Source organism: Neomonachus schauinslandi, chromosome 10 (genome assembly GCF_002201575.2).
Source record: "Neomonachus schauinslandi chromosome 10, ASM220157v2, whole genome shotgun sequence".
NCBI classification, from domain to species: Eukaryota; Metazoa; Chordata; class Mammalia; order Carnivora; family Phocidae; genus Neomonachus; species Neomonachus schauinslandi.
The window spans coordinates 105,297,175-105,311,088 of record NC_058412.1 but is presented as its reverse complement, the minus strand read 5'-3'; the positions used below and the strand labels follow the sequence as shown (position 1 = coordinate 105,311,088).

General features: G+C 39.3%; 1 pseudogene; it reads right to left on the bottom strand.

The window, feature by feature from the left end:
- Window positions 1-5,365: 5,365 nt before the first annotated feature.
- LOC110579689 lies at window positions 5,366-9,264 on the bottom strand (annotated as a pseudogene).
- Window positions 9,265-13,914: the final 4,650 nt, after the last annotated feature.

Sequence of the window (13,914 nt, the reverse complement as noted above, 5' to 3'; positions counted from 1 at the left end):
CTAAAATTCTGTAGGAATAATCATCAATAAGGAATTGATTACACATATTTAGATACATCATATGAAAGATTATTACACAGAAATTTAAAATGATGATCTCTTTGTTTATTGACATGGAAAGATATCCAAGATATATGGTTAGGTAGGAAATACGGCTACCAAAGTACATCTAGAGAATTAATTTCAAAATTTTTAAAGATTTTATTTATTTATTTTAGAGAGAGAGTGAGAGAGAGCACGAGAGCAGGGTGAAGGGCAGAGGAAAAAGCAGACTCTCTGCTTAGCAGGGAGTCTGATGTGGGCCTCGATCCCGGGACTCTGGGATCATGACCTGAGCCAAAGGCAGGCACTGAGCCACCCAGGTACCCAATTTCAACTTTATTTTTTTATTTATTTTTTATTTTTTTAAAGATTTTATTTATTTATTTGAGACAGAGAGAATGAGAGAGAGAGAGCACATGAGAGGGGGTAGGGTCAGAGGGAGAAGCAGGCTCCCTGCCAAGCAGGGAGCCCGATGCGGGACTTGATGCAGGGACTCCAGGATCATGACCTGAGCCGAAAGCAGTCGCTTAACCAACTGAGCCACCCAGGCGCCCCTCAACTTTATTTAAAAACAATTATTTGATATCAGGTGTTGGCAAGAAGGAGAGCAGCTGGGACTCTCATGTATTGCCAGGGAAAGTGTAAATTATTATAGTCATTTTGGAAATTCATTGACTGCTTATTAAAAAAATTTAATATATATACACCCCTAGAAACCAGCCAGCCATTCTCCTTCTAGGTATATATCAAACAGAAACATGTCCATAAGTTCCATCATAAAGCATGCACTAAAATTTCAAGGCCCCAAACATGAAACAACCAAATGGCAAAATGGTTAAATAAAGTGTGGTACATTTACATAATGCAATTATATATATATATCTCCATATATCAATGAGAATAAGCCAATTACAATGACAAATAACAATATGAATATATTTTATGAATGTAATCTTATACAAAATAAGCCAACATAAAAGAATACATAATGTATGATTCCATCTATATAAAATTCAGAAACGGGAAAATCTTACTGGTGTTAGGAATTGGAGAATTTACTCTTGGTAGAGAGGGGTCGTTATGGGAGAACTTCTGGAGTTCCAAAAATTTTCTGTCTCTAGATTACTGATTATGTGTTCACTTTCTGTATCATGCTAGGCTTTAATAACAATTACATAAAGGTATTCCTCATATATAGAAAAAAAATCTGGGAAGAAATATATCCACATGTTAATAGTTATAAAATCTGTGTGATAAATGTATTGGTGATTTCTATATTTTCTTTATATATTTTGTTCCATGTGGATTTTAATATTGCAAGTATATTACTTTTATATGCAGAAAAACAATGAAGCTCTTTGCTTCTTTAAAAAAAAAATGTGCTATGTTTGAAGAATAACCACTCTAAAAGTATGTAGTTCATTTTTCATATTCACAAAAAAAACACTTTACCTCTTCAAATACTTCCAGGATACAAAAAGAAAATTAGTATCAATTCTTATTATTTCAATCTGTTGTCAACATTTGACCTTAATAATTTAATTTCTAACACATTTAAAGTTTAGTCTAATACTAAAACAAATTGTTTGCCTATTTCTGGTATTAATTTTTAAATAGGGCAGGGCCATCTATTAAAACCGAGCTAATCTCCTTAAATTCCTTACTGTGGATTCATTTTTTAAAACACCTACTTATATTTCACCTCTAATGGAAGGGAGAGGATACTGCAGAAAATGCTCAATTATTGTTAATCCCCTTCTTTCCCATGCAAGTCATATCAATCTTGTTAAGTTTTTTTTCCTCCAAAGTGCAAGGGTCCACTTAAGAAAATGCATGTGGTTAAGTTTGTTGTTCTAATAAGGTTCAAGAGGATGGAATTAAATTAGTATAGGGTAATTACTTATAATTAGATATTCTTAATGGAAACTGAATAAGTCCTAAGTTATTCTAAAAACTTGCTTGCTTAAATATGTAGCTCCGCTGGCAACTACCTCCTCCCCTCCCCACATGGAAAGAAGAAAACTGCTTTCCAGTTTTCAAGGCAGAATTCCATTTGCCCTAGAAAATACCCCAAGGCACACTCAGAGAAAGTTTCTAAACAGGTATTGCTCATTAAACTAAAGAACAGCTAACTAAAAGCTTGAAATTTAGATTATGCAAAGATAGCTATCCCTTGGACTTAACCTAAAAAAGGGTGGAAAACTTAACTACAGAACTTAACTACAGAACAAACTCAACACTACAGAAATGTGACTTACACTTAAAAAGGGCAGGGAGGTTAGAGGGGTAAGTAGAGGACATACAATCTCGGAGGATCAAGTGTGATTATCTGTTGTCTACTCAGTTAGACACCTGGTTGTGAGACTCTCTTGAAAACTCATCAGGTGTCTGTCCATATTTGCTGCTGGGCAGAAAAACTAGCTCTGGGTCATGGCCAGCTCCATGAGGGCACCTCATGAACCCCAGAGCTCTACAAGCAATGTGGTATTCAGCAGGCCATGCCAAGGGGACCACATCTGTTTTGAATTGGGGACGTCTTCACACCAAAGGAGTGCAAGAGATAGCCAAAGACACAAGCAGCCAGCACTCCTATAAAATCACCAGGACTTCGATTTTTATCTTTCTCTCATCAAAACAGCAGAGAGGTTAACTTCTCCAATTGACAGATGTGTAAAAGCCTAGTGCAAAAAGAAGCCTGACATGCTTTATGAAACTCCACGGCAGAAGAATGTTTTCATCCCTACCATGTGAAAAAGTTACGTTTAAATGACTTCCACATGGGGGATTCGGGTTACTCCATGTGAGACCCTGGCTTTTGTCTTCTACATGCTTTTGCTCTCCAAATTAGATTTGTTCATTTGCTTAAAATTGTGTGTGTGTGTGTGTGTGTGTGTGTGTGTGTTTGAATTCTATAATAATAGGCTCCTTTTGGTCCCAATACAATGAAACTTTTGATCAGTAACTCAAACTCAGGAAAAAGTAAGTTTCACCAGAATAGAACATCCAGGGATCTGATTTGACCTGACAAGTTCTGAGACTGCACTTATTTAAATATTTTGTAAGTTTTTGCCTGATGTTAAGGAGCAGGGACATGAGAGAGACTGAAAAGAGATACTAGATAATACTACCATGACTTATAATGCCTGTTCTTTGGGCCACAGTGAACTTTCTTTTTGGCTTAATACATAGATTGAGTTTGTGGTATCTTTACTATTAAGTAAAAAGGGAAAAAAATCAAAACTGCCTGTCAGATCCTAATATGTCTTTAAATTATGCATAAATAAATAGTAGAAATCAGTGAGAAAAGTAAAGAAGCTGTGAAAACACTATTCTAATGTTAATTGAATACCAGGCATATGTACTAATTTTAGCTCCAAAATAGGTATCAACCTTCTCCTTTTTCAGAGGAGGTCCCTGGCCAGCGACTTTAAATAATTTTTCCAAGCTTATGCAGATAATAAGTGATGGAGGAAGGTTCAAATTATGACCTCATTTCAAAGTCCACTTTCTTAGCTTCCATCATGTCTTAGAGATACCTGATTCCTAGGATCATAATGCATGATGTTTTAAAAACACACCCCCAAATTCTTTGACACTTCTGTCAGAAGGAGGGGTCCTTGTTCCCTCCCCTTGAATGGGCCCCTACCTCAGTGATGCATTTGTAACCAACAGACTACAGTGGAAGTGATGGTCCATGGCTTACAAGAGTAGTCCAAAGAAGATCCTGTGGCTCCACCCAGTTCTTACGACCTACTCAAACTCCAATATGACCATGCTGGAACGGACACAGGGAGATGTCCTGATTGATGGTCCAGCTGAGCACTAAGCCAGTAGCCAAAGTCCACTGCCAGTCATATGACTGAGCCATCTTAAATGTTCAATCCAGCTGAGCTTTCAGATGACTGCAACCCTAGGGGACAACTAATTTCAACCACATGAGAGATCCCATGAAAGAGTAAGCCTAGTCGAGCCTTTTCTAAATTCATGAACCATAAAATCATTAGCAAAATAAAGCAATTGCTATTTTATGCTACTGAATTTTGGGATAATTATTACACATCAACAACAATTAAAACACAAAATTCAGAAACAGGCAATGAAGCATCAGCAGGAGATATGGAGGATAGTTCCTTTGGGTCTTTATTGGTCCATAAGCAGAACTCAAGTATAGCACAGGGGATATGAGCATGGACATTAGAGCCAGACAAACCTGGGTGTATCCCAACATGGCCACTTACTAGGTTTAGTGTGGCTAAAGGTGTTTAAATTTCCTCAGACTCGTCTCTGTAATGAAGGTAATAAGAGTGTATTAGAGAATTAGTCTGGTTCTCTGCTCCAAAGAAACAGAACCAATAGTGTATATAGCTATATATACATGTATATACACACACATATATGTAACTAATATATAACTCTAGTTATATGTGATTTTATTATAAGGAAGAGATTTATTATAAGAAATTGGCTCATGCAGTTATAGAGATTGAGAAGTCCTAACATCTGCAGTTGGCAAGCTGGAGACATGAAAGAGCCAAAGGTATGGTTTTAGTTCCCGGCCAAGTCTGAAGGTCTGAGAATAGGAGAGCCAATGGTGTAAGTTCCAGTCTGAAAGCTGACAGCCTCCACCACACTCATGGGCTATTGTTTCAGTTTGAGTCTGAAGGCAGAAAAAGACCAATACCAATGTTCCAGCTCGAGTAGTCAGGCAGGAGAAATTTCATCTTATAGTGCTACCCTTTCTGTTCTGTTTGGGCTTGCAATTGATTGGATGAGGGCACTCCCATTTCGGAGAGCAGTCTACAGATCCAAATATTAATCTCATCTAAAAACACCCTCACAGACACACCCAGAGTAATGTTTGACCAAAATCTCAGCTCCCCACAGCCAAGTAAAGTTGACAAATAAAATTAATCATCACAAGTCCACCCTTTGTTACTGGGCACCCATGTACATCTCCTTAAATGATACTTAATCTCCAAATATAGATAATAACAAGGTCATAATTCTACTTAACATGATGCAACTATCCTGCGTACAACTGAAAGTACCCTAACTCCTTCTCCAGAAAAGGAGATAAAGTTCTTGAATGATGTTTACTCTTCTTCTTGATATCCCATGATTTAAATACTATGATTTAAAATTAACAATATTTAAATATTATGATATAAAGTCAATACATCTTAAGTTACATGATAAGGAATAAGAGGGAAGAAAACAAAGATACATAAAATACACTTATTTTATATTCATATTCACACAAACATTTGTAACAAAATAAGTGAGAAATACTCATGACAGCTGCAGTCCTCATTTCTGTAATTAGTCACTTGGTAACTTTTTTATGACTACCTTCTTGTACTACCCACTGTGTATTCCCTTTGTTTTCTGAAAACATCTCAGTTGCTTCTTTACCTGGTCAGGGGGCCCAGACTTACATTTCAGAAAGGTCTGGGGCTACTGGTGCTCCTGCTTGGATTGGGTGTCACACTTTTCCACTGACTTTAATCACAGGGTTGTTAATACTAATAGACATATTAAGAGATAGCTTGTATTTCAGACATAATCCTTATCTTTGTTGTGGAGAAGTAGTCCAATCTCCCCTTAGTAATTAGAAATCAATTAACCCAGCCAACACAGTAATTCCCTTCATTGCTTGTTGGTTCTAAAGCATGAGACACCCAAAATGGCCTACAGGCAGTCTTAACCTTGGGTTCAATGGAATCACTCTTATGTTTCCTGGTGGAAGCATTCCTTCCTTTGGATCTAAGACCAGCAGAGCATAAGGTCATGGCAATAGGAAGCAAAAATTTTACTCGTGGGTCACTAGAGGGTAAGAGTGAGTAGTGCCACTCACCTCTGATTCCTGGACCTGTGAATCCTGTCTATCAGAGAAACAGCACCATATAATGGATCCCGATGCAGAGCATATACAGCATTCTGAAGAACCTTGCTGTAGTCCAGCTAGGTGGCACCGTACGTGAGTCTTCAAAGGGCTGTTTCACCATTTTATTAAGCCACCTGCTTCAGAATGGTGGAGACGTGCTAAGGCCTGTAAATTCTATGAGCATGGGCCCATTGCCACACTTTATTTACTATGAAGTTCCTTAATCAAAAGCAATGCTGAGAGGGCACCTGGGTGGTTCAGTTGGTTGGGCCACTGCCTTCGGCTCAGGTCATGATCCTGGAGTTCCGGGATCCAGTCCCGCATCCGGCTTCCTGCTCAGCGGGGAGTCTGCTTCTCCCTCTGACCCTCCCCCCTCTCATGCTCTCTCTATCTCATTCTGTCTCTCAAATAAATAAATAAAATATTTTTAAAAAATTAAAAAAGCAATGCTGAGAAAAAAAAAAAAAACTTTTAAAAAGAAGTAATGCTGTGTAGAATACCATAATGGTGGGTAAGGCATTCTGTAAATCTACATATGGAAGAAACATTGCTTGTCGGGAAGGCAAATTTGTATCCAGAATATATTCCAGTAAGAGCAAAATGCTATCCTTTACATGATGGATGTGGTCCAGTGTAATCAACCTGACACCAGGTTGCTGGCTGAGTACCTTGGGAAATAATGTCATTATGTCCTAACCAGGATTTGGTATTGGTCTTCACTGCTGGCAGGTTGAGCACTCAGCAACAGCTCTAGCTAGGTTGGTTTTGGTGAGTGGAACTTCATGCTGCTGATTCCATGCATCATCTCCATCTCTGCCACCATCACCTTTATGTCCATGAACTCTTTGGGCTGTAACAGGAGTATCTTGGGAAAGAAGCTGACTGGTATCTACACAAGTAATTTTATTCACTTGATTATTAAAATACTTCTCTGTTGGGGCGCCTGGGTGGCTCAGTCATTAAGCATCTGCCTTCGGCTCAGGTCATGATCCCAGGGTGCTGGGATCGAGCCCCACATCGGGCTCCCTGCTCCATGGGAAGCCTGCTTCTCCCTCTCCCACTCCCCCTGCTTGTGTTCCCTCTCTTGTTGTGTCTCTCTCTGTCAAATAAATAAATAAAATCTTTAAAAAAATAAAATAAAATAAATAAAATACTTCTCTGTTGAGGTCACCTCTTGATGAGCATTCACATGCAAAAATATCTTCATTTTTTCCCATTCTGAGAGAACTATCTACATACTTCTTCCCCAAATTTCCTTCTCATGTTATCCTTATCACCAATTTTCCAATCATGCTCCTCCCAGATCCTTGACCATGCCAAACCATTGGCCACAGCCCATGAAGTTGTATATAATCACACATCTGACTATATCTCCGTCCAAGAAAAGTGACCAATAAGGTTCACTGCTATAGTTCCGCCCACTGGGAGACTCTCCCTTCACATCTGTCCATCAGGTATGTCCGAGGAAGGGATTGTAGTGCTGCAGATGTCCACTTTTTGGTGTTGCCTGCATATCAAGCATAACTATCTGTAAACTAGGCTCACGTCTTTTCTTCCTCTGTCAAATGATCTTAGGGAATGTCCCATGAAGCCCTAAGTGTGGGAGAGAGAAATTAGTGCAATAATAGTGGGGACTAGGGTATTTGGGCCACTTCTTCATGTACCATACATGTACCTTAAACACACCCCCTGGCACCATTTCCTATATACCACCTCCATTTGATGATGTGGTGCTGTTGTGCTGCTAGGTCAGATAACACCCAGTTCATTATAGACAGCCCAGGTTACATGGAAACTTGGTGACCCACGGTCAAGCACTGAGTCTCCATTAAGGCCTGTAGCAGGCCAAGAGCTGTTCTCAAAAGGAGAATAGTTATCTGCAGAAGATGGTAGTGCTTTGCTCCAAGAACCTAGAGGCCTTTGCTGTGACTCACCTTAGGGGCCTGCCAAGGGCTCCAATAGCACCCCTATTCCACTGACACATCAAATGCCATTGGAACTGCTAGATGATATGTCCCAAGTGTCAGAACGGTTTGCCTGGCAGCCTGGACCTATTATAAGCATTCTCTTGTTCTGGGCCCCACTTAAAACTAGCAGCTTTTTGGGTTACTCAGTAAGTGGGGTTGGAATAAAACGCCCAAGTGAGGAATTAAGTGTCCTCCAAAAACCAAAGGAGCCCACTAAACATTGTGCCTCTTTCTTGGATGTAGGAGGAGCCAGATGCTACAACTATTCTTTCCCTTAGAAGGCATATCTTGACATGCCCCACAGCACTGGACCCCTAGCAATTTCACTGATGAAAGCTTCTGAATTTTTGTCATATTTATTTCCCACCCTTTGATATGCAGATGTATTACCAATAATTCGAGAGTAATTGCTACTTCCTGCTTATTAGGTCTTAAAATATCATCAATATAATGGGTCAGTGTGATTTCTTGTGGAAGGAAAAGACAATCAGTATTCCTTTGAGCTAATTTATGACTTAGATCTTGAGAATTAATATACTTCTGAAATAGGAAAACGATGGGAGTATTGTTGGCCACAGCAGTTGAAAGCAAACTGCTTCTGGTGGCCCTTATAGACAAGGATGGAGAAAAAAAGGCATTTTCCAGATCAATAGTTGCATACTACATACCAGAGGATGTGTTAATTTGCTCAAACAATGTAACCACATCTGGAACAGCTGAAATTGTAATCACCACCTGGTTAAGCTTATGACAACTCATTGTCATTCCCCAAGATCCAGATGTCTTCTGCATAGACCAAAGGGGCAAGTTGAAAAGGGACATGGTGAGAATCACTACCTCTGCATCTTTCTAGTCCCTGATGGTGGCAATAATCTCTGCAGTCCCTCCAAGAATGCAGTATTGTTTTTGTTTTGCTCTTTTCCTAGGTAGAGATAGTTCTAGTAGTTTTCACTTGGCCTTTCCCATAATAGTCTTCACTCCACAGGTCAGGGAACCATGTGTGACCCTGGCAGCTGCTAAGTATGGCTCTTCCAATTGTGCATTCCAGAATTGGGGAAATTACCACAGGACATGTTCCCACTGGGCCCATTGTGAAACAAACTTCAGCTAAAACTCCATTGATCATCTGATCTCCAGAAACCCTTACTCTGACTGGTGGGTCACAATGATATTTTGGGTGTCCTGGAATTAGTATCAGTTCAGAGCCAGTATCCAGCAATCCCTGAAAATTCTGATTGTCTTTAGCCAATGGACAGTTGCCCTGGTAAAAGGCCATAGGTCCCTTTGGAGAAGTCTGGGAGAAAGATTAACAGGATAAATTTTGGCAGTATACTGGGATCCTTCCTCAAGGGGACCCAGCTTCCCCTTCATTCAAGAGGTTCTGGTTTTATAAACTGACTTAAGTCTGGGAACTGATTGAGGGGCTGAGACTTTCTGTTTTTATGACTCAAGTTAGACTTTCGTTCATTGAGCTAAAATATTTTTGCTTATAAAGATCGAGTAAGAATTTAGTAGTCTTCCTATTTCACTTTTAGGAACGCCATGATTAACTAGCCAGAACCATAGGTCTGCACGAGTCAGAGTATTCTTTTTTTTTTTTTTGTAAAGATTTTATTTATTTATTTGACAGAGCGAGAGACAGCTAGAGAGGGAACACAAGCAGGGGGAGTGGGAGAGGGAGAAGCAGGCTTCCCGCTGAGCAGGGAGCCCGATGCAGGGCTCGATCCCAGCACCCTGGGATCATGACCTGAGCCGAAGGCAGACGCTTAATGACTGAGCCACCCAGGCGCCCCGAGTCAGAGTGTTCTGATTGCTGCTTTGCTTCTGTTGTTCATTATGGTAACCACGTCCATCTTGCCTTTGATGGGTGAGTACTGCCACTTGGCCCCCCACTACTGTGGGATTCAGTTACTCCCATTGCATTTACATTCCCCAATTCAGTGACTGCAATTCCCACTGTAAGATCTGACCTACAGATAAGAGTGAGCACAGAGCTCTTTAAGGATGCCCTGGTCTAGATTAAAGTGAGGATTCATACAAATTTTAAAACCTGAATCACATAAATTGATTTAGTTTCTCAAAGTGGTTAAGGTAAACTTACTTGTGCCTCCTCCTAACAAGAATGACATCATAGATTTGATAATGAAACACATGTACTAATGGATAGATTTCTAAGCATGTCTGGTTTCAACAGTAATAGCATTGATTAGGAACATGCACACAGACATCCTTATTATAGCTTTTAGAGCCTTCATTTTAAAGCTTTGCCCCAGCATTTAGAAACATAGGTTGTTCTGTGTTGTCATAGCCTTACTCACATGATTCTTTTTCAGCTTTAAATTGTGCACAGTTCTAGTCATTTCAGGCCACAGTAATAGTACTATAGACTGGGTGACTTATTAATGACAGACATTTATTTCTCACATTTTTGGAGACTGGAAATCCAAGATCAAGGTGTCTGCATGTTTAGGTTCTGGTGAGGACCTGTTTGTAGGTTGCAGACTGCTAAGCTCTCCTTGTACCCTCACATCATGAAGGAGGAAGAGAGAGCTATTTGGGATCCCTTTTAAAAGGGCACTAATCCCATTCATGAGGGCTTCACCCTTTTGACCTAACCACTTCTGCAAATTACCACCTCTTAATACTATCACACCGGAAGTTAGGATACCAAAGTATCAATTTTGGGGAGACACAAACTTCCAGTCCATCACATGCACTGAAGCCCTAATGCACATATCATGAATGTACAGCTCACTGAATCTTACAGACAGATCAAAAAATGCTCATGTGATTCTAATAATTACTTTCCTACTGCCTCAAGAATATAGATTCTTAACCCCTAGAATTAGAGCAAACAGCCACTCTGTAGTAAAGAGCACAGGATCTAGGTTAGATTATCAGGGTTCACCTGTCAGCTCTACCATTGGCTAACCCCCTCAGTGAATGACTTTTCTCATCTATAAAACTGGCACAATAATATGCCTTCCTCATAGATATATTAAATGATTAATACATGTAAAGAGCTTAGAAAGTGCCTGGCCCATAATAAACTCTCAATAAATATAAGCCATTTTTATTGCTTATTTCATTTCCCCTTATAGTACCTATTACCCACCAGGTGGTGCCTGAGGTGAAGTGCTTGCTGAATGAATAGGAAGGAAAAATAAGAGACCTTTACCTGACAGAATATAATGTTTCAATGAAGTTACACCATGCAGAGAAAGCAATGTGTCCTGTTTATATGCAAGACAAACAAGGAGCTGGACTTCGACTTCAAGCTGTGTGAATAGAAGATGCCATTGCTTCTGTGACCCACATTCACAGTGAATAACAAGACCAGGGAGAAACAGCTTTTAGGAGCCCAACAGGAATTGTCACCTAAGACTCGCTGTTGGACTAAACAGCCACTCCATTCTTTTCTTCTCCACAGCTGTTCCTTACACATTTCAACCGTTTGGCAATACGACTCTCCTGAGATTGAGAAACAGTGTGTCAGATTCCATTGATCCTTAACATAACAGAGGAGTGGTGGCCACAGTATACTAGAAAGGGTGCTTTCATTGATCTGGAGCACTCTGTTTCCATCACAGGGAAGAATCTTCCCACAACCAAAGTGCTAGAGGACTGATGGCCAAGTAAAATCTTGAGTAAGTTGGGGTCACCCACATAGCCAGAGAGTCTTAATTTACTGAAAGAGTAAAGCTCACAAACAAGACCATCACTCAAAAGGAATGAGATCTTGCCATTTGCAACGACGTGGATGGAACTGGAGGGTATTATGTTGAGTGAAATAAGTCAAACAGAGAAAGACATGTATCATATGACCTCACTGATATGAGGAATTCTAAATCTCAGGAAACAAACTGAGGGTTGCTGGAGTGGGGGGTGGGGTGGGAAGGATGGGGTGACTGGGTGATAGACACTGGGGAGGGTATGTGCTCTGGTAAGCGCTGTGAATTGTGCAAGACTGTTGAATCTCAGATCTGTACCTCTGAAACAAATAATGCAATATATGTTAAGAAAAAAAAAAAAGAAGAAGAAGAAGGTAGCGGGAGGGGAAGAATGAAGCGGGGGAAATCGGAGGGGTAGACGAACCATGAGAGACGGTGGACTCTGAAAAACAAACAGGGTTCTAGAGGGGAAGGGGGTGGGAGGATGGGTTAGCCTGGTGGTGGGTACTGAGGAGGGCACGTTCTGCATGGAGCACTGGGTGTTATGCACAAACAATGAATCATGGAACACTTCATCTAAAACTAATGATGTAATGTATGGGGATTAACATAAGAATAAAAAAAAATATGCGCTAAAAAAAAAAAAAATTGCCAGAAAGAATACCAACTTTTCTGCTTCATTTGTAAGTGTACAAAATACTCAATGCTAATTCTCTCATTGATTTAAGTAAATCAGAACTTCTTCCAGGCTAAACAGAAAAATCTATAAGTTACTGAGCTATTTTTAACTAGAAATGTTCCCTTTTGAAATCTCCGGAGTTAAGAATCCAATAGACAAGAGTTATTAAACAAGGATCATGTGACTTATGAAGTACATGCAAAGGATAACTTGCTGATGTGTTGACATTACGGGGGTACTATACCCAGCCGGAAGTTCTTCTGTGTACTTTGTTATTATTTAAAGATTATTCAAGAATTAGTCTTTTCATGTATAAATTAGATGGATGAGCACTTAAGAAATTCTGCAATTTTTTTTTTCATTTTCATACTCCATTAAGCCACCAAGTTGTTTCAGAAAAAACAAGCAAACAAAATATTTAATAGGCTAGTTTTTCAGTTCTCTCACTAAACAGGTGTTCATTCTGTGAGATCATAAAATTGAAATCATGATATATATATTACATCATTATTTAGCATTGAATGCTGGCCAGAGGGCACTGCAGAGATTCATACAGTTGTTGGTGCACATGTGATAGAAATTAGGACAAGAATGAGAAAAATCTTAGAACTGAGTGCAAATGCTCTTGAATTTTAACACTGTTAATTATTTCTTCCAGTAGATGGGTTCTCAACTCTTTGAAGCTCAGAATAGATAGTCATGTTCTTGTTTACTGAGCCTAGTGCATTTGCCACATTTAGACAGTCCCTTCTCAATGGCAAACTACCTCATTTTCTGGCAGAAAGCAAAGCATAAGAATTGAAGCAATAGACTTTACATAAAGTACACTCTGTACTTCCTCCCTAGGGTAAGAATAGTTTCCATCCCAGACACACTCCAAAACCTTTCATGATTCTGATGACAGTAGCAGTAAAAAATTATTTCACATGTACCAAAATGTGCAACCATAAGTCTCAAGTTTCTTTTCACAGCTTTGAAAAATCTTAATTTACCAATTGAGAAATTTACTTAGTGGGAGTATTTGGGAACTAAGAAAGTACACTTGGATGTGCCTTCATTCTCTCAGACTAAATTCATTTCTAGAAGAGCCACTGCATTATGTGGGATAGTAGGTGAAAAAAAGAGTATTGGTAATGGACTCTCTTGAATTTGTAAAAAAAGAAAAAAAGGAAAAAATTGTGTGTGTGTGTGTGTGTGAGAGAGATGTAAGCTTATAAGAAATGAAGTAGATTTGGAGTTACACACTTTTTCACCCTCACTTGCATATATGATAATTGTCTAAAAAGAAAAAAAAAGATGAAACAAGCAACTGATAAACATTTTCACAATAAGGGAAATAATAATATAGATTTTAAAATAAAGAAGTCAGTTAGGTGCTAGACTCATTCATTTACATTTCTTTTATGTAATTCTTAGAATAAACTGAGTTTAAAAACCAGGAAACCAGCACTGTCATCAGCTCAGTAATTAAGACTCACAGTCTCGCAGTGAGAAAGTGAAAGCACAAGTTTGAAATACATACATTTGTAAACTCTGGTCGCAGAGTCTGAGCTGGGAAAAGAAGAGAAGAGGTGTACACGCTGCTAAGGTGGCTATGTTGGCCCGGTAGCAGGTTAACTACATCCTCACAGAGAGGTACACTCACGGTGGTTACTGCTTACCTAGAGAGAA